Source organism: Equus asinus, chromosome 1, assembly GCF_041296235.1.
Source record: "Equus asinus isolate D_3611 breed Donkey chromosome 1, EquAss-T2T_v2, whole genome shotgun sequence".
In the NCBI taxonomy this organism is placed as follows: domain Eukaryota; kingdom Metazoa; phylum Chordata; class Mammalia; order Perissodactyla; family Equidae; genus Equus; species Equus asinus.
Window position 1 is genome coordinate 39,910,094 of NC_091790.1, and position 18,905 is coordinate 39,928,998.

Consider the following 18,905-nt stretch of genomic DNA (forward strand, 5'->3'; position numbering starts at 1 on the left):
CTTTGTGCCTTGCAGCTCTAGGGCAATGTAGCACACCCAGAGCAGATGTTCTACTTCAGCCAGGTCAGGCCTGCAAAGAAACTTCGTTTCACAGGCCTTTGTAAGAGATGTTCCCGGTAGGCTGTAAGAGCACTGTGCAGAGCGACTTGTTTCTTAGCTTCCCAGAGAGCTGGAAGCAAGATGCTTTGGGGCCCTTCTCACCCTTTGGAAAGAAGGCAGCACTTTGTGCCTTGCAGCTCTAGGGCAATGTAGCACACCCCGAGCAGAAGTTCTACTTCAGCCAGATCTGGCATGCAAAGAAACTGCGTTTCACAGGCCTTTGTAAGAGATGTTCCCGGTAGGCTGTTAGAGCACTGTGCAGAGCGAGTTGTTTCTTAGCTTCCCAGAGAGCTGGAAGCAAGATGCTTTGGGGCCCGTTAATTTTATACCCTGCTACTTTGCTGTAGTTGTTGATTATTTCTAATAGTTTTTCTGTGGATTCTTTGGGGTTTTCTATGTATAAGATCATGTCGTCTGCAAACAACGCGAGTTTTACCTCTTCGTTACCTATTTGGATTCCTTTCATTTTTTTTTCCTGCCGAATTGCTCTGGCCAGCACCTCCAGTACTATGTTGAATAGGAGTGGTGAAAGTGGGCACCCTTGTCTTGTTCCTGTCCTCAGAGGGATGGCTTTCAGCTTTTGTCCATTGAGTATGATGTTGGCTGTGGGTCTATCATATATGGCCTTTATTATGTTGAGGTACTTTCCTTCTATACCCATTTTACTGAGGGATTTTATCATAAATGGGTGTTGGATCTTGTCGAATGCTTTCTCTGCGTCTATTGAGATGATCATGTGGTTTTTGTTTTTCATTTTGTTGATGTAGTGTATCACGTTGATTGACTTGCGGGTGTTGAACCATCCCTGTGTCCCTGGTATAAATCCCACTTGATCATGGTGTATAATCTTTTTGATGTATTGCTGTAATCGGTTTGCCAAAATTTGGTTGAGGATTTTTGCATCTATGTTCATCAGTGATATCGGCCTGTAGTTCTCCTTCTTTGTGTTGTCCTTGTCAGGTTTGGGGATCAGAGTGATGTTGGCTTCATAGAATGTGTTAGGGAGTTCTCCATCTTTCTCAATTTTCTGGAACAGTTTGAGGAGAATAGGTACAAAGAACTCACACTGCTTAACAACAAGAAAACAAACAACCCGATCAAAAAATGGGCAGAGGACATGAACAGACATTTCTCCAAAGAAGATATGAACATGGCCAATAGACACATGAAAAGATGTTCATCATCGCTAATCATCAGGGAAATGCAAATCAAAACTACACTAAGATATCACCTTACCCCCGTTAGATTGGCAAAAACATCCAAAACCAAGAACGACAAATGTTGGAGAGGTTGTGGAGAAAGAGGAACCCTCATACACTGTTGGTGGGAATGCAAACTGGTACAGCCACTATGGAAAACAGTATGGAGATTTCACAAAAAGTTAAAAATAGAAATACCCTATGACCCAGCCATCCCATTACTGGGTATCTATCCTAAGAACCTGATATCAGATATCTCAAGAGTCCGTTGCACCCCTATGTTCATCGCAGCATTATTTACAATAGCCAAGACGTGGAACCAGCCTACATGCCCAGAAACTGATGATTGGATAAAGAAGATGTGGTATATATACACAATGGAATACTACTCAGCCATAAAAAAAGACGACATTGGCCCAATCACAACAATGTGGATGGACCTCGAGGGCATTATGTTAAGCGAAATAAGTCAGGCAGAGAAAGACGAACTCTATACGACTCCACTCATAGGTGGAAATTAGTATATTGAGAAGGAGATCTGATCGGTGGTTACCAGGGAAAAGGGGGGGTGGGGGGAGGGCACGGAGGGGGAAGTGGTGTTCCCACAACATGACTAACAAAAATGTACAACTGAAATTTCACAAGCTTGTAATCCATCATAACATTAATAAACAAACAAAAAAAAAGATGCTTTGGGGCCCATCTGCCCCTATGGAAAGAACGCAGCACTTTCTGCCTTGCAGCTCTAGGGCAATGTAGCACACCCAGAGCAGAAGTTCTACTTCAGCCAGATCAGGCCCGCAAAGAAACTGCGTTTCAGAGGCCTTTGTAAGAGATGTTCCCGGTAGGCTGTTAGAGCACTGTGCAGAGCGAGTTGTTTCTTAGCTTCCCAAAGAGCTGGAAGCAAGATGCTTTGGGGCCCTTCTCACCCTTTGGCAAGAAGTCAGCACTTTGTGCCTTGCAGCTCTAGGGCAATGTAGCACACCCCGAGCAGAAGTTCTACTTCAGCCAGATCTGGCCTGCAGAGAAACTGCGTTTCACAGGCTTTGTAAGAGATGTTCCCGGTAGGCTGTTAGAGCACTGTGCAGAGCGAGTTGTTTCTCAGCTTCCCAAACAGCCGGAAGCAAGATGCTTTGGGGCCCTTCTCACCCTTTGGAAAGAAGGCAGCACTTTGTGCCTTGCAGCTCTAGGGCAATGTAGCACACCCACAGCAGAAGTTCTACTTCAGCCAGATCTGGCATGCAAAGAAACTGCGTTTCACAGGCCTTTGTAAGAGATGTTCCCGGTAGGCTGTTAGAGCACTGTGCAGAGCGAGTTGTTTCTTAGCTTCCCAACGAGCTGGAAGCAAGATGCTTTAGGGGCCATCTGCCCTTAAGGAAAGAAGGCAGCACTTTGTGCCTTGCAGCTCTAGGGCAATGTAGCACACCCACAGCAGAAGTTCTACTTCAGCCAGATCTGGCATGCAAAGAAACTGCGTTTCACAGGCCTTTGTAAGAGATGTTCCCGGTAGGCTGTTAGAGCACTGTGCAGAGCGAGTTGTTTCTTAGCTTCCCAGAGAGCTGGAAGCAAGATGCTTTGGGGCCCGTTAATTTTATACCCTGCTACTTTGCTGTAGTTGTTGATTATTTCTAATAGTTTTTCTGTGGATTCTTTGGGGTTTTCTATGTATAAGATCATGTCGTCTGCAAACAACGCGAGTTTTACCTCTTCGTTACCTATTTGGATTCCTTTCATTTTTTTTTCCTGCCGAATTGCTCTGGCCAGCACCTCCAGTACTATGTTGAATAGGAGTGGTGAAAGTGGGCACCCTTGTCTTGTTCCTGTCCTCAGAGGGATGGCTTTCAGCTTTTGTCCATTGAGTATGATGTTGGCTGTGGGTCTATCATATATGGCCTTTATTATGTTGAGGTACTTTCCTTCTATACCCATTTTACTGAGGGTTTTTATCATAAATGGGTGTTGGATCTTGTCGAATGCTTTCTCTGCGTCTATTGAGATGATCATGTGGTTTTTGTTTTTCATTTTGTTGATGTAGTGTATCACGTTGATTGACTTGCGGGTGTTGAACCATCCCTGTGTCCCTGGTATAAATCCCACCTGATCATGGTGTATAATCTTTTTGATGTATTGCTGTAATCGGTTTGCCAAAATTTGGTTGAGGATTTTTGCATCTATGTTCATCAGTGATATCGGCCTGTAGTTCTCCTTCTTTGTGTTGTCCTTGTCAGGTTTGGGGATCAGAGTGATGTTGGCTTCATAGAATGTGTTAGGGAGTTCTCCATCTTTCTCAATTTTCTGGAACAGTTTGAGGAGAATAGGTACAAAGAACTCACACTGCTTAACAACAAGAAAACAAACAACCCGATCAAAAAATGGGCAGAGGACATGAACAGACATTTCTCAAAAGAAGATATGAACATGGCCAATAGACACATGAAAAGATGTTCATCATCGCTAATCATCAGGGAAATGCAAATCAAAACTACACTAAGATATCACCTTACCCCCGTTAGATTGGCAAAAACATCCAAAACCAAGAACGACAAATGTTGGAGAGGTTGTGGAGAAAGAGGAACCCTCATACACTGTTGGTGGGAATGCAAACTGGTACAGCCACTATGGAAAACAGTATGGAGATTTCTCAAAAAGTTAAAAATAGAAATACCCTATGACCCAGCCATCCCATTACTGGGTATCTATCCTAAGAACCTGATATCAGATATCTCAAGAGTCCGTTGCACCCCTATGTTCATCGCAGCATTATTTACAATAGCCAAGACGTGGAACCAGCCTACATGCCCAGAAACTGATGATTGGATAAAGAAGATGTGGTATATATACACAATGGAATACTACTCAGCCATAAAAAAAGACGACATTGGCCCATTGACAACAATGTGGATGGACCTCGAGGGCATTATGTTAAGCGAAATAAGTCAGGCAGAGAAAGACGAACTCTATACGACTCCACTCATAGGTGGAAATTAGTATATTGAGAAGGAGATCTGATCGGTGGTTACCAGGGAAAAGTGGGGGTGGGGGGAGGGCACGGAGGGGGAAGTGGTGTTCCCACAACATGACTAACAAAAATGTACAACTGAAATTTCACAAGCTTGTAATCCATCATAACATTAATAAACAAACAAAAAAAAAGATGCTTTGGGGCCCATCTGCCCCTATGGAAAGAACGCAGCACTTTCTGCCTTGCAGCTCTAGGGCAATGTAGCACACCCAGAGCAGAAGTTCTACTTCAGCCAGATCAGGCCCGCAAAGAAACTGCGTTTCAGAGGCCTTTGTAAGAGATGTTCCCGGTAGGCTGTTAGAGCACTGTGCAGAGCGAGTTGTTTCTTAGCTTCCCAAAGAGCTGGAAGCAAGATGATTTGGGGCCCTTCTCACCCTTTGGCAAGAAGTCAGCACTTTGTGCCTTGCAGCTCTAGGGCAATGTAGCACACCCCGAGCAGAAGTTCTACTTCAGCCAGATCTGGCCTGCAAAGAAACTGCGTTTCACAGGCCTTTGTAAGAGATGTTCCCGGTAGGCTGTTAGAGCACTGTGCAGAGCGAGTTGTTTCTTAGCTTCCCAAACAGCCGGAAGCAAGATGCTTTGGGGCCCTTCTCACCCTTTGGAAAGAGGGCAGCACTTTGTACCTTGCAGCTCTAGGGCAATGTAGCACACCCACAGCAGAAGTTCTACTTCAGCCAGATCAGGCCCGCAAAGAAACTGCGTTTCACAGGCCTTTGTAAGAGATGTTCCCGGTAGGCTGTTAGAGCACTGTGCAGAGCGACTTGTTTCTTAGCTTCCCAGAGAGCTGGAAGCAAGATGCTTTGGGGCCCTTCTCACCCTTTGGAAAGAAGGCAGCACTTTGTGCCTTGCAGCTCTAGGGCAATGTAGCACACCCAGAGCAGAAGTTCTACTTCAGGGAGATCAGGCCTGCAAAGAAACTGCGTTTCACAGGCCTTTGTAAGAGATGTTCCCTGTAGGCTGTTAGAGCACTGTGCAGAGCGAGTTGTTTCTTAGCTTCCCAAAGAGCTGGAAGCAAGATGCTTTAGGGGCCATCTGCCCTTAAGGAAAGAAGGCAGCACTTTGTGCCTTGCAGCTCTAGGGCAATGTAGCACACCCAGAGCAGATGTTCTACTTCAGCCAGGTCAGGCCTGCAAAGAAACTTCGTTTCACAGGCCTTTGTAAGAGATGTTCCCGGTAGGCTGTAAGAGCACTGTGCAGAGCGACTTGTTTCTTAGCTTCCCAGAGAGCTGGAAGCAAGATGCTTTGGGGCCCTTCTCACCCTTTGGAAAGAAGGCAGCACTTTGTGCCTTGCAGCTCTAGGGCAATGTAGCACACCCCGAGCAGAACTTCTACTTCAGCCAGATCTGGCATGCAAAGAAACTGCGTTTCACAGGCCTTTGTAAGAGATGTTCCCGGTAGGCTGTTAGAGCACTGTGCAGAGCGAGTTGTTTCTTAGCTTCCCAGAGAGCTGGAAGCAAGATGCTTTGGGGCCCGTTAATTTTATACCCTGCTACTTTGCTGTAGTTGTTGATTATTTCTAATAGTTTTTCTGTGGATTCTTTGGGGTTTTCTATGTATAAGATCATGTCGTCTGCAAACAACGCGAGTTTTACCTCTTCGTTACCTATTTGGATTCCTTTCATTTTTTTTTCCTGCCGAATTGCTCTGGCCAGCACCTCCAGTACTATGTTGAATAGGAGTGGTGAAAGTGGGCACCCTTGTCTTGTTCCTGTCCTCAGAGGGATGGCTTTCAGCTTTTGTCCATTGAGTATGATGTTGGCTGTGGGTCTATCATATATGGCCTTTATTATGTTGAGGTACTTTCCTTCTATACCCATTTTACTGAGGGTTTTTATCATAAATGGGTGTTGGATCTTGTCGAATGCTTTCTCTGCGTCTATTGAGATGATCATGTGGTTTTTGTTTTTCATTTTGTTGATGTAGTGTATCACGTTGATTGACTTGCGGGTGTTGAACCATCCCTGTGTCCCTGGTATAAATCCCACTTGATCATGGTGTATAATCTTTTTGATGTATTGCTGTAATCGGTTTGCCAAAATTTTGTTGAGGATTTTTGCATCTATGTTCATCAGTGATATCGGCCTGTAGTTCTCCTTCTTTGTGTTGTCCTTGTCAGGTTTGGGGATCAGAGTGATGTTGGCTTCATAGAATGTGTTAGGGAGTTCTCCATCTTTCTCAATTTTCTGGAACAGTTTGAGGAGAATAGGTACAAAGAACTCACACTGCTTAACAACAAAAAAACAAACAACCCGATCAAAAAATGGGCAGAGGACATGAACAGACATTTCTCCAAAGAAGATATGAATATGGCCAATAGACACATGAAAACATGTTCATCATCGCTAATCATCAGGGAAATGCAAATCAAAACTACACTAAGATATCACCTTACCCCCGTTAGATTGGCAAAAACATCCAAAACCAAGAACGACAAATGTTGGAGAGGTTGTGGCGAAAGAGGAAGCCTCATACACTGTTGGTGGGAATGCAAACTGGTACAGCCACTATGGAAAACAGTATGGAAATTTCTCAAAAAGTTAAAAATAGAAATACCCTATGACCCAGCCATCCCATTACTGGGTATCTATCCTAAGAACCTGATATCAGATATCTCAAGAGTCCGTTGCACCCCTATGTTCATCGCAGCATTATTTACAATAGCCAAGACGTGGAACCAGCCTACATGCCCAGAAACTGATGATTGGATAAAGAAGATGTGGTATATATACACAATGGAATACTACTCAGCCATAAAAAAAGACGACATTGGCCCATTGACAACAATGTGGATGGACCTCGAGGGCATTATGTTAAGCGAAATAAGTCAGGCAGAGAAAGACGAACTCTATACGACTCCACTCATAGGTGGAAATTAGTATATTGAGAAGGAGATCTGATCGGTGGTTACCAGGGAAAAGGGGGGGTGGGGGGAGGGCACGGAGGGGGAAGTGGTGTTCCCACAACATGACTAACAAAAATGTACAACTGAAATTTCACAAGCTTGTAATCCATCATAACATTAATAAACAAACAAAAAAAAAGATGCTTTGGGGCCCATCTGCCCCTATGGAAAGAACGCAGCACTTTCTGCCTTGCAGCTCTAGGGCAATGTAGCACACCCAGAGCAGAAGTTCTACTTCAGCCAGATCAGGCCCGCAAAGAAACTGCGTTTCACAGGCCTTTGTAAGAGATGTTCCCGGTAGGCTGTTAGAGCACTGTGCAGAGCGAGTTGTTTCTTAGCTTCCCAAAGAGCTGGAAGCAAGATGCTTTGGGGCCCTTCTCACCCTTTGGAAAGAAGGCAGCACTTTGTGCCTTGCAGCTCTAGGGCAATGTAGCACACCCCGAGCAGAAGTTCTACTTCAGCCAGATCTGGCCTGCAGAGAAACTGCGTTTCACAGGCTTTGTAAGAGATGTTCCCGGTAGGCTGTTAGAGCACTGTGCAGAGCGAGTTGTTTCTCAGCTTCCCAAACAGCCGGAAGCAAGATGCTTTGGGGCCCTTCTCACCCTTTGGAAACAAGGCAGCACTTTCTGCCTTGCAGCTCTAGGGCAATGTGGCACACCCAGAGCAGAAGTTCTACTTCAGCCAGATCAGGCCCGCAAAGAAACTGCGTTTCACAGGCCTTTGTAACAGATGTTCCCGGTAGGCTGTTAGAGCACTGTGCAGAGCGAGTTGTTTCTTAGCTTCCCAACGAGCTGGAAGCAAGATGCTTTAGGGGCCATCTGCCCTTAAGGAAAGAAGGCAGCACTTTGTGCCTTGCAGCTCTAGGGCAATGTAGCACACCCAGAGCAGAAGTTCTACTTCAGGGAGATCAGGCCTGCAAAGAAACTGCGTTTCACAGGCCTTTGTAAGAGATGTTCCCGGTAGGCTGTTAGAGCACTGTGCAGAGCGAGTTGTTTCTTAGCTTCCCAAAGAGCTGGAAGCAAGATGCTTTAGGGGCCATCTGCCCTTAAGGAAAGAAGGCAGCACTTTGTGCCTTGCAGCTCTAGGGCAATGTAGCACACCCCGAGCAGAAGTTCTACTTCAGCCAGATCTGGCATGCAAAGAAACTGCGTTTCACAGGCCTTTGTAAGAGATGTTCCCGGTAGGCTGTTAGAGCACTGTGCAGAGCGAGTTGTTTCTTAGCTTCCCAGAGAGCTGGAAGCAAGATGCTTTGGGGCCCGTTAATTTTATACCCTGCTACTTTGCTGTAGTTGTTGATTATTTCTAATAGTTTTTCTGTGGATTCTTTGGGGTTTTCTATGTATAAGATCATGTCGTCTGCAAACAACGCGAGTTTTACTTCTTCGTTACCTATTTGGATTCCTTTCATTTTTTTTCCTGCCGAATTGCTCTGGCCAGCACCTCCAGTACTATGTTGAATAGGAGTGGTGAAAGTGGGCACCCTTGTCTTGTTCCTGTCCTCAGAGGGATGGCTTTCAGCTTTTGTCCATTGAGTATGATGTTGGCTGTGGGTCTATCATATATGGCCTTTATTATGTTGAGGTACTTTCCTTCTATACCCATTTTACTGAGGGTTTTTATCATAAATGGGTGTTGGATCTTGTCGAATGCTTTCTCTGCGTCTATTGAGATGATCATGTGGTTTTTGTTTTTCATTTTGTTGATGTAGTGTATCACGTTGATTGACTTGCGGGTGTTGAACCATCCCTGTGTCCCTGGTATAAATCCCACTTGATCATGGTGTATAATCTTTTTGATGTATTGCTGTAATCGGTTTGCCAAAATTTGGTTGAGGATTTTTGCATCTATGTTCATCAGTGATATCGGCCTGTAGTTCTCCTTCTTTGTGTTGTCCTTGTCAGGTTTGGGGATCAGAGTGATGTTGGCTTCATAGAATGTGTTAGGGAGTTCTCCATCTTTCTCAATTTTCTGGAACAGTTTGAGGAGAATAGGTCCAAAGAACTCACACTGCTTAACAACAAAAAAACAAACAACCCGATCAAAAAATGGGCAGAGGACATGAACAGACATTTCTCCAAAGAAGATATGAACATGGCCAATAGACACATGAAAAGATGTTCATCATCGCTAATCATCAGGGAAATGCAAATCAAAACTACACTAAGATATCACCTTACCCCCGTTAGATTGGCAAAAACATCCAAAACCAAGAACGACAAATGTTGGAGAGGTTGTGGAGAAAGAGGAACCCTCATACACTGTTGGTGGGAATGCAAACTGGTACAGCCACTATGGAAAACAGTATGGAGATTTCTCAAAAAGTTAAAAATAGAAATACCCTATGACCCAGCCATCCCATTACTGGGTATCTATCCTAAGAACCTGATATCAGATATCTCAAGAGTCCGTTGCACCCCTATGTTCATCGCAGCATTATTTACAATAGCCAAGACGTGGAACCAGCCTACATGCCCAGAAACTGATGATTGGATAAAGAAGATGTGGTATATATACACAATGGAATACTACTCAGCCATAAAAAAAGACGACATTGGCCCAATCACAACAATGTGGATGGACCTCGAGGGCATTATGTTAAGCGAAATAAGTCAGGCAGAGAAAGACGAACTCTATACGACTCCACTCATAGGTGGAAATTAGTATATTGAGAAGGAGATCTGATCGGTGGTTACCAGGGAAAAGGGGGGGTGGGGGGAGGGCACGGAGGGGGATGTGGTGTTCCCACAACATGACTAACAAAAATGTACAACTGAAATTTCACAAGCTTGTAATCCATCATAACATTAATAAACAACAACAAAATAAAAGATGCTTTGGGGCCCATCTGCCCCTATGGAAAGAACGCAGCACTTTCTGCCTTGCAGCTCTAGGGTAATGTAGCACACCCAGAGCAGAAGTTCTACTTCAGCCAGATCAGGCCCGCAAAGAAACTGCGTTTCACAGGCCTTTGTAAGAGATGTTCCCGGTAGGCTGTTAGAGCACTGTGCAGAGCGAGTTGTTTCTTAGCTTCCCAAAGAGCTGGAAGCAAGATGCTTTGGGGCCCTTCTCACCCTTTGGCAAGAAATCAGCACTTTGTGCCTTGCAGCTCTAGGGCAATGTAGCACACCCCGAGCAGAAGTTCTACTTCAGCCAGATCTGGCCTGCAAAGAAACTGCGTTTCACAGGCCTTTGTAAGAGATGTTCCCTGTAGGCTGTTAGAGCACTGTGCAGAGCGAGTTGTTTCTCAGCTTCCCAAACAGCCGGAAGCAAGATGCTTTGGGGCCCTTCTCACCCTTTGGAAAGAAGGCAGCACTTTGTGCCTTGCAGCTCTAGGGCAATGTAGCACACCCAGAGCAGAAGTTCTACTTCAGCCAGATCTGGCCTGCAAAGAAACTGCGTTTCACAGGCCTTTGTAAGAGATGTTCCCGGTAGGCTGTAAGAGCACTGTGCAGAGCGAGTTGTTTCTTAGCTTCCCAAAGAGCTGGAAGCAAGATGCTTTAGGGGCCATCTGCCCTTAAGGAAAGAAGGCAGCACTTTGTGCCTTGCATCTCTAGGGCAATGTAGCACACCCAGAGCAGATGTTCTACTTCTGCCAGGTCAGGCCTGCAAGGAAACTTCGTTTCACTGGCCCTTGTAAGAGATGTTCCCGGTAGGCTGTTAGAGCACTGTGCAGAGCGACTTGTTTCTTAGCTTCCCAAAGAGCTGGAAGCAAGATGCTTTGGGGCCCTTCTCACCCTTTGGAAAGAAGGCAGCACTTTGTGCCTTGCGGCTCTAGGGCAATGTAGCACACCCCGAGCAGAAGTTCTACTTCAGCCAGATCAGGCCCGCAAAGAAACTGCGTTTCACAGGCCTTTGTAAGAGATGTTCCCGGTAGGCTGTTAGAGCACTGTGCAGAGCGAGTTGTTTCTTAGCTTCCCAGAGAGCTGGAAGCAAGATGCTTTGGGGCCCGTTAATTGTATCCCCTGCTACTTTGCTGTAGTTGTTGATTATTTCTAATAGTTTTTCTGTGGATTCTTTGGGGTTTTCTATGTATAAGATCATGTCGTCTGCAAACAACGCGAGTTTTACTTCTTCGTTACCTATTTGGATTCCTTTCATTTTTTTTTTCCTGCCGAATTGCTCTGGCCAGCACCTCCAGTACTATGTTGAATAGGAGTGGTGAAAGTGGGCACCCTTGTCTTGTTCCTGTCCTCAGAGGGATGGCTTTCAGCTTTTGTCCATTGAGTATGATGTTGGCTGTGGGTCTATCATATATGGCCTTTATTATGTTGAGGTACTTTCCTTCTATACCCATTTTACTGAGGGTTTTTATCATAAATGGGTGTTGGATCTTGTCGAATGCTTTCTCTGCGTCTATTGAGATGATCATGTGGTTTTTGTTTTTCATTTTGTTGATGTAGTGTATCACGTTGATTGACTTGCGGGTGTTGAACCATCCCTGTGTCCCTGGTATAAATCCCACTTGATCATGGTGTATAATCTTTTTGATGTATTGCTGTAATCGGTTTGCCAAAATTTTGTTGAGGATTTTTGCATCTATGTTCATCAGTGATATCGGCCTGTAGTTCTCCTTCTTTGTGTTGTCCTTGTCAGGTTTGGGGATCAGAGTGATGTTGGCTTCATAGAATGTGTTAGGGAGTTCTCCATCTTTCTCAATTTTCTGGAACAGTTTGAGGAGAATAGGTACAAAGAACTCACACTGCTTAACAACAAAAAAACAAACAACCCGATCAAAAAATGGGCAGAGGACATGAACAGACATTTCTCCAAAGAAGATATGAACATGGCCAATAGACACATGAAAAGATGTTCATCATCGCTAATCATCAGGGAAATGCAAATCAAAACTACACTAAGATATCACCTTACCCCCGTTAGATTGGCAAAAACATCCAAAACCAAGAACGACAAATGTTGGAGAGGTTGTGGAGAAAGAGGAACCCTCATACACTGTTGGTGGGAATGAAAACTGGTACAGCCACTATGGAAAACAGTATGGAGATTTCACAAAAAGTTAAAAATAGAAATACCCTATGACCCAGCCATCCCATTACTGGGTATGTATCCTAAGAACCTGATATCAGATATCTCAAGAGTCCGTTGCACCCCTATGTTCATCGCAGCATTATTTACAATAGCCAAGACGTGGAACCAGCCTACATGCCCAGAAACTGATGATTGGATAAAGAAGATGTGGTATATATACACAATGGAATACTACTCAGCCATAAAAAAAGACGACATTGGCCCAATCACAACAATGTGGATGGACCTCGAGGGCATTATGTTAAGCGAAATAAGTCAGGCAGAGAAAGACGAACTCTATACGACTCCACTCATAGGTGGAAATTAGTATATTGAGAAGGAGATCTGATCGGTGGTTACCAGGGAAAAGGGGGGGTGGGGCGAGGGCACGGAGGGGGAAGTGGTGTTCCCACAACATGACTAACAAAAATGTACAACTGAAATTTCACAAGCTTGTAATCCATCATAACATTAATAAACAACAACAAAATAAAAGATGCTTTGGGGCCCATCTGCCCGTACGAAAAGAACGCAGCACTTTCTGCCTTGCAGCTCTAGGGTAATGTAGCACACCCAGAGCAGAAGTTCTACTTCAGCCAGATCAGGCCCGCAAAGAAACTGCGTTTCACAGGCCTTTGTAAGAGATGTTCCCGGTAGGCTGTTAGAGCACTGTGCAGAGTGAGTTGTTTCTTAGCTTCCCAAACAGCCGGAAGCAAGATGCTTTGGGGCCCTTCTCACCCTTTGGAAAGAAGGCAGCACTTTGTGCCTTGCAGCTCTAGGGCAATGTAGCACACCCAGAGCAGAAGTTCTACTTCAGGGAGATCAGGCCTGCAAAGAAACTGCGTTTCACAGGCCTTTGTAAGAGATGTTCCCTGTAGGCTGTTAGAGCACTGTGCAGAGCGACTTGTTTCTTAGCTTCCCAAAGAGCCGGAAGCAAGATGCTTTGGGGCCCTTCTCACCCTTTGGAAAGAAGGCAGCACTTTGTGCCTTGCAGCTCTAGGGCAATGTAGCACACCCCGAGCAGAAGTTCTACTTCAGCCAGATCAGGCCCGCAAAGAAACTGCGTTTCACAGGCCTTTGTAAGAGATGTTCCCGGTAGGCTGTTAGAGCACTGTGCAGAGCGAGTTGTTTCTTAGCTTCCCAGAGAGCTGGAAGCAAGATGCTTTGGGGCCCGTTAATTTTATACCCTGCTACTTTGCTGTAGTTGTTGATTATTTCTAATAGTTTTTCTGTGGATTCTTTGGGGTTTTCTATGTATAAGATCATGTCGTCTGCAAACAACGCGAGTTTTACTTCTTCGTTACCTATTTGGATTCCTTTCATTTTTTTTTTCCTGCCGAATTGCTCTGGCCAGCACCTCCAGTACTATGTTGAATAGGAGTGGTGAAAGTGGGCACCCTTGTCTTGTTCCTGTCCTCAGAGGGATGGCTTTCAGCTTTTGTCCATTGAGTATGATGTTGGCTGTGGGTCTATCATATATGGCCTTTATTATGTTGAGGTACTTTCCTTCTATACCCATTTTACTGAGGGTTTTTATCATAAATGGGTGTTGGATCTTGTCGAATGCTTTCTCTGCGTCTATTGAGATGATCATGTGGTTTTTGTTTTTCATTTTGTTGATGTAGTGTATCACGTTGATTGACTTGCGGGTGTTGAACCATCCCTGTGTCCCTGGTATAAATCCCACTTGATCATGGTGTATAATCTTTTTGATGTATTGCTGTAATCGGTTTGCCAAAATTTGGTTGAGGATTTTTGCATCTATGTTCATCAGTGATATCGGCCTGTAGTTCTCCTTCTTTGTGTTGTCCTTGTCAGGTTTGGGGATCAGAGTGATGTTGGCTTCATAGAATGTGTTAGGGAGTTCTCCATCTTTCTCAATTTTCTGGAACAGTTTGAGGAGAATAGGTACAAAGAACTCACACTGCTTAACAACAAAAAAACAAACAACCCGATCAAAAAATGGGCAGAGGACATGAACAGACATTTCTCCAAAGAAGATATGAACATGGCCAATAGACACATGAAAAGATGTTCATCATCGCTAATCATCAGGGAAATGCAAATCAAAACTACACTAAGATATCACCTTACCCCCGTTAGATTGGCAAAAACATCCAAAACCAAGAACGACAAATGTTGGAGAGGTTGTGGAGAAAGAGGAACCCTCATACACTGTTGGTGGGAATGCAAACTGGTACAGCCACTATGGAAAACAGTATGGAGATTTCTCAAAAAGTTAAAAATAGAAATACCCTATGACCCAGCCATCCCATTACTGGGTATCTATCCTAAGAACCTGATATCAGATATCTCAAGAGTCCGTTGCACCCCTATGTTCATCGCAGCATTATTTACAATAGCCAAGACGTGGAACCAGCCTACATGCCCAGAAACTGATGATTGGATAAAGAAGATGTGGTATATATACACAATGGAATACTACTCAGCCATAAAAAAAGACGACATTGGCCCAATCACAACAATGTGGATGGACCTCGAGGGCATTATGTTAAGCGAAATAAGTCAGGCAGAGAAAGACGAACTCTATACGACTCCACTCATAGGTGGAAATTAGTATATTGAGAAGGAGATCTGATCGGTGGTTACCAGGGAAAAGGGGGGGTGGGGCGAGGGCACGGAGGGGGAAGTGGTGTTCCCACAACATGACTAACAAAAATGTACAACTGAAATTTCACAAGCTTGTAATCCATCATAACATTAATAAACAACAACAAAATAAAAGATGCTTTGGGGCCCATCTGCCCGTACGAAAAGAACGCAGCACTTTCTGCCTTGCAGCTCTAGGGTAATGTAGCACACCCAGAGCAGAAGTTCTACTTCAGCCAGATCAGGCCCGCAAAGAAACTGCGTTTCACAGGCCTTTGTAAGAGATGTTCCCGGTAGGCTGTTAGAGCACTGTGCAGAGTGAGTTGTTTCTTAGCTTCCCAAACAGCCGGAAGCAAGATGCTTTGGGGCCCTTCTCACCCTTTGGAAAGAAGGCAGCACTTTGTGCCTTGCAGCTCTAGGGCAATGTAGCACACCCAGAGCAGAAGTTCTACTTCAGGGAGATCAGGCCTGCAAAGAAACTGCGTTTCACAGGCCTTTGTAAGAGATGTTCCCTGTAGGCTGTTAGAGCACTGTGCAGAGCGACTTGTTTCTTAGCTTCCCAAAGAGCCGGAAGCAAGATGCTTTGGGGCCCTTCTCACCCTTTGGAAAGAAGGCAGCACTTTGTGCCTTGCAGCTCTAGGGCAATGTAGCACACCCCGAGCAGAAGTTCTACTTCAGCCAGATCAGGCCCGCAAAGAAACTGCGTTTCACAGGCCTTTGTAAGAGATGTTCCCGGTAGGCTGTTAGAGCACTGTGCAGAGCGAGTTGTTTCTTAGCTTCCCAGAGAGCTGGAAGCAAGATGCTTTGGGGCCCGTTAATTTTATACCCTGCTACTTTGCTGTAGTTGTTGATTATTTCTAATAGTTTTTCTGTGGATTCTTTGGGGTTTTCTATGTATAAGATCATGTCATCTGCAAACAACGCGAGTTTTACTTCTTCGTTACCTATTTGGATTCCTTTCATTTTTTTTTCCTGCCGAATTGCTCTGCCCAGCACCTCCAGTACTATGTTGAATAGGAGTGGTGAAAGTGGGCACCCTTGTCTTGTTCCTGTCCTCAGAGGGATGGCTTTCAGCTTTTGTCCATTGAGTATGATGTTGGCTGTGGGTCTATCATATATGGCCTTTATTATGTTGAGGTACTTTCCTTCTATACCCATTTTACTGAGGGTTTTTATCATAAATGGGTGTTGGATCTTGTCGAATGCTTTCTCTGCGTCTATTGAGATGATCATGTGGTTTTTGTTTTTCATTTTGTTGATGTAGTGTATCACGTTGATTGACTTGCGGGTGTTGAACCATCCCTGTGTCCCTGGTATAAATCCCACTTGATCATGGTGTATAATCTTTTTGATGTATTGCTGTAATCGGTTTGCCAAAATTTTGTTGAGGATTTTTGCATCTATGTTCATCAGTGATATCGGCCTGTAGTTCTCCTTCTTTGTGTTGTCCTTGTCAGGTTTGGGGATCAGAGCGATGTTGGCTTCATAGAATGTGTTAGGGAGTTCTCCATCTTTCTCAATTTTCTGGAACAGTTTGAGGAGAATAGGTACAAAGAACTCACACTGCTTAACAACAAAAAAACAAACAACCCGATCAAAAAATGGGCAGAGGACATGAACAGACATTTCTCCAAAGAAGATATGAACATGGCCAATAGACACATGAAAAGATGTTCATCATCGCTAATCATCAGGGAAATGCAAATCAAAACTACACTAAGATATCACCTTACCCCCGTTAGATTGGCAAAAACATCCAAAACCAAGAACGACAAATGTTGGAGAGGTTGTGGAGAAAGAGGAACCCTCATACACTGTTGGTGGGAATGCAAACTGGTACAGCCACTATGGAAAACAGTATGGAGATTTCTCAAAAAGTTAAAAATAGAAATACCCTATGACCCAGCCATCCCATTACTGGGTATCTATCCTAAGAACCTGATATCAGATATCTCAAGAGTCCGTTGCACCCCTATGTTCATCGCAGCATTATTTACAATAGCCAAGACGTGGAACCAGCCTACATGCCCAGAAACTGATGATTGGATAAAGAAGATGTGGTATATATACACAATGGAATACTACTCAGCCATAAAAAAAGACGACATTGGCCCAATCACAACAATGTGGATGGACCTCGAGGGCATTATGTTAAGCGAAATAAGTCAGGCAGAGAAAGACGAACTCTATACGACTCCACTCATAGGTGGAAATTAGTATATTGAGAAGGAGATCTGATCGGTGGTTACCAGGGAAAAGGGGGGGTGGGGCGAGGGCACGGAGGGGGAAGTGGTGTTCCCACAACATGACTAACAAAAATGTACAACTGAAATTTCACAAGCTTGTAATCCATCATAACATTAATAAACAACAACAAAATAAAAGATGCTTTGGGGCCCATCTGCCCGTACGAAAAGAACGCAGCACTTTCTGCCTTGCAGCTCTAGGGTAATGTAGCACACCCAGAGCAGAAGTTCTACTTCAGCCAGATCAGGCCCGCAAAGAAACTGCGTTTCACAGGCCTTTGTAAGAGATGTTCCCGGTAGGCTGTTAGAGCACTGTGCAGAGTGAGTTGTTTCTTAGCTTCCCAAACAGCCGGAAGCAAGATGCTTTGGGGCCCTTCTCACCCTTTGGAAAGAAGGCAGCACTTTGTGCCTTGCAGCTCTAGGGCAATGTAGCACACCCAGAGCAGAAGTTCTACTTCAGGGAGATCAGGCCTGCAAAGAAACTGCGTTTCACAGGCCTTTGTAAGAGATGTTCCCTGTAGGCTGTTAGAGCACTGTGCAGAGCGACTTGTTTCTTAGCTTCCCAAAGAGCCGGAAGCAAGATGCTTTGGGGCCCTTCTCACCCTTTGGAAAGAAGGCAGCACTTTGTGCCTTGCAGCTCTAGGGCAATGTAGCACACCCCGAGCAGAAGTTCTACTTCAGCCAGATCAGGCCCGCAAAGAAACTGCGTTTCACAGGCCTTTGTAAGAGATGTTCCCGGTAGGCTGTTAGAGCACTGTGCAGAGCGAGTTGTTTCTTAGCTTCCCAGAGAGCTGGAAGCAAGATGCTTTGGGGCCCGTTAATTTTATACCCTGCTACTTTGCTGTAGTTGTTGATTATTTCTAATAGTTTTTCTGTGGATTCTTTGGGGTTTTCTATGTATAAGATCATGTCGTCTGCAAACAACGCGAGTTTTACTTCTTCGTTACCTATTTGGATTCCTTTCATTTTTTTTTCCTGCCGAATTGCTCTGCCCAGCACCTCCAGTACTATGTTGAATAGGAGTGGTGAAAGTGGGCACCCTTGTCTTGTTCCTGTCCTCAGAGGGATGGCTTTCAGCTTTTGTCCATTGAGTATGATGTTGGCTGTGGGTCTATCATATATGGCCTTTATTATGTTGAGGTACTTTCCTTCTATACCCATTTTACTGAGGGTTTTTATCATAAATGGGTGTTGGATCTTGTCGAATGCTTTCTCTGCGTCTATTGAGATGATCATGTGGTTTTTGTTTTTCATTTTGTTGATGTAGTGTATCACGTTGATTGACTTGCGGGTGTTGAACCATCCCTGTGTCCCTGGTATAAATCCCACTTGATCATGGTGTATAATCTTTTTGATGTATTGCTGTAATCGGTTTGCCAAAATTTTGTTGAGGATTTTTGCATCTATGTTCATCAGTGATATCGGCCTGTAGTTCTCCTTCTTTGTGTTGTCCTTGTCAGGTTTGGGGATCAGAGCGATGTTGGCTTCATAGAATGTGTTAGGGAGTTCTCCATCTTTCTCAATTTTCTGGAACAGTTTGAGGAGAATAGGTACAAAGAACTCACACTGCTTAACAACAAAAAAACAAACAACCCGATCAAAAAATGGGCAGAGGACATGAACAGACATTTCTCCAAAGAAGATATGAACATGGCCAATAGACACATGAAAAGATGTTCATCATCGCTAATCATCAGGGAAATGCAAATCAAAACTACACTAAGATATCACCTTACCCCCGTTAGATTGGCAAAAACATCCAAAACCAAGAACGACAAATGTTGGAGAGGTTGTGGAGAAAG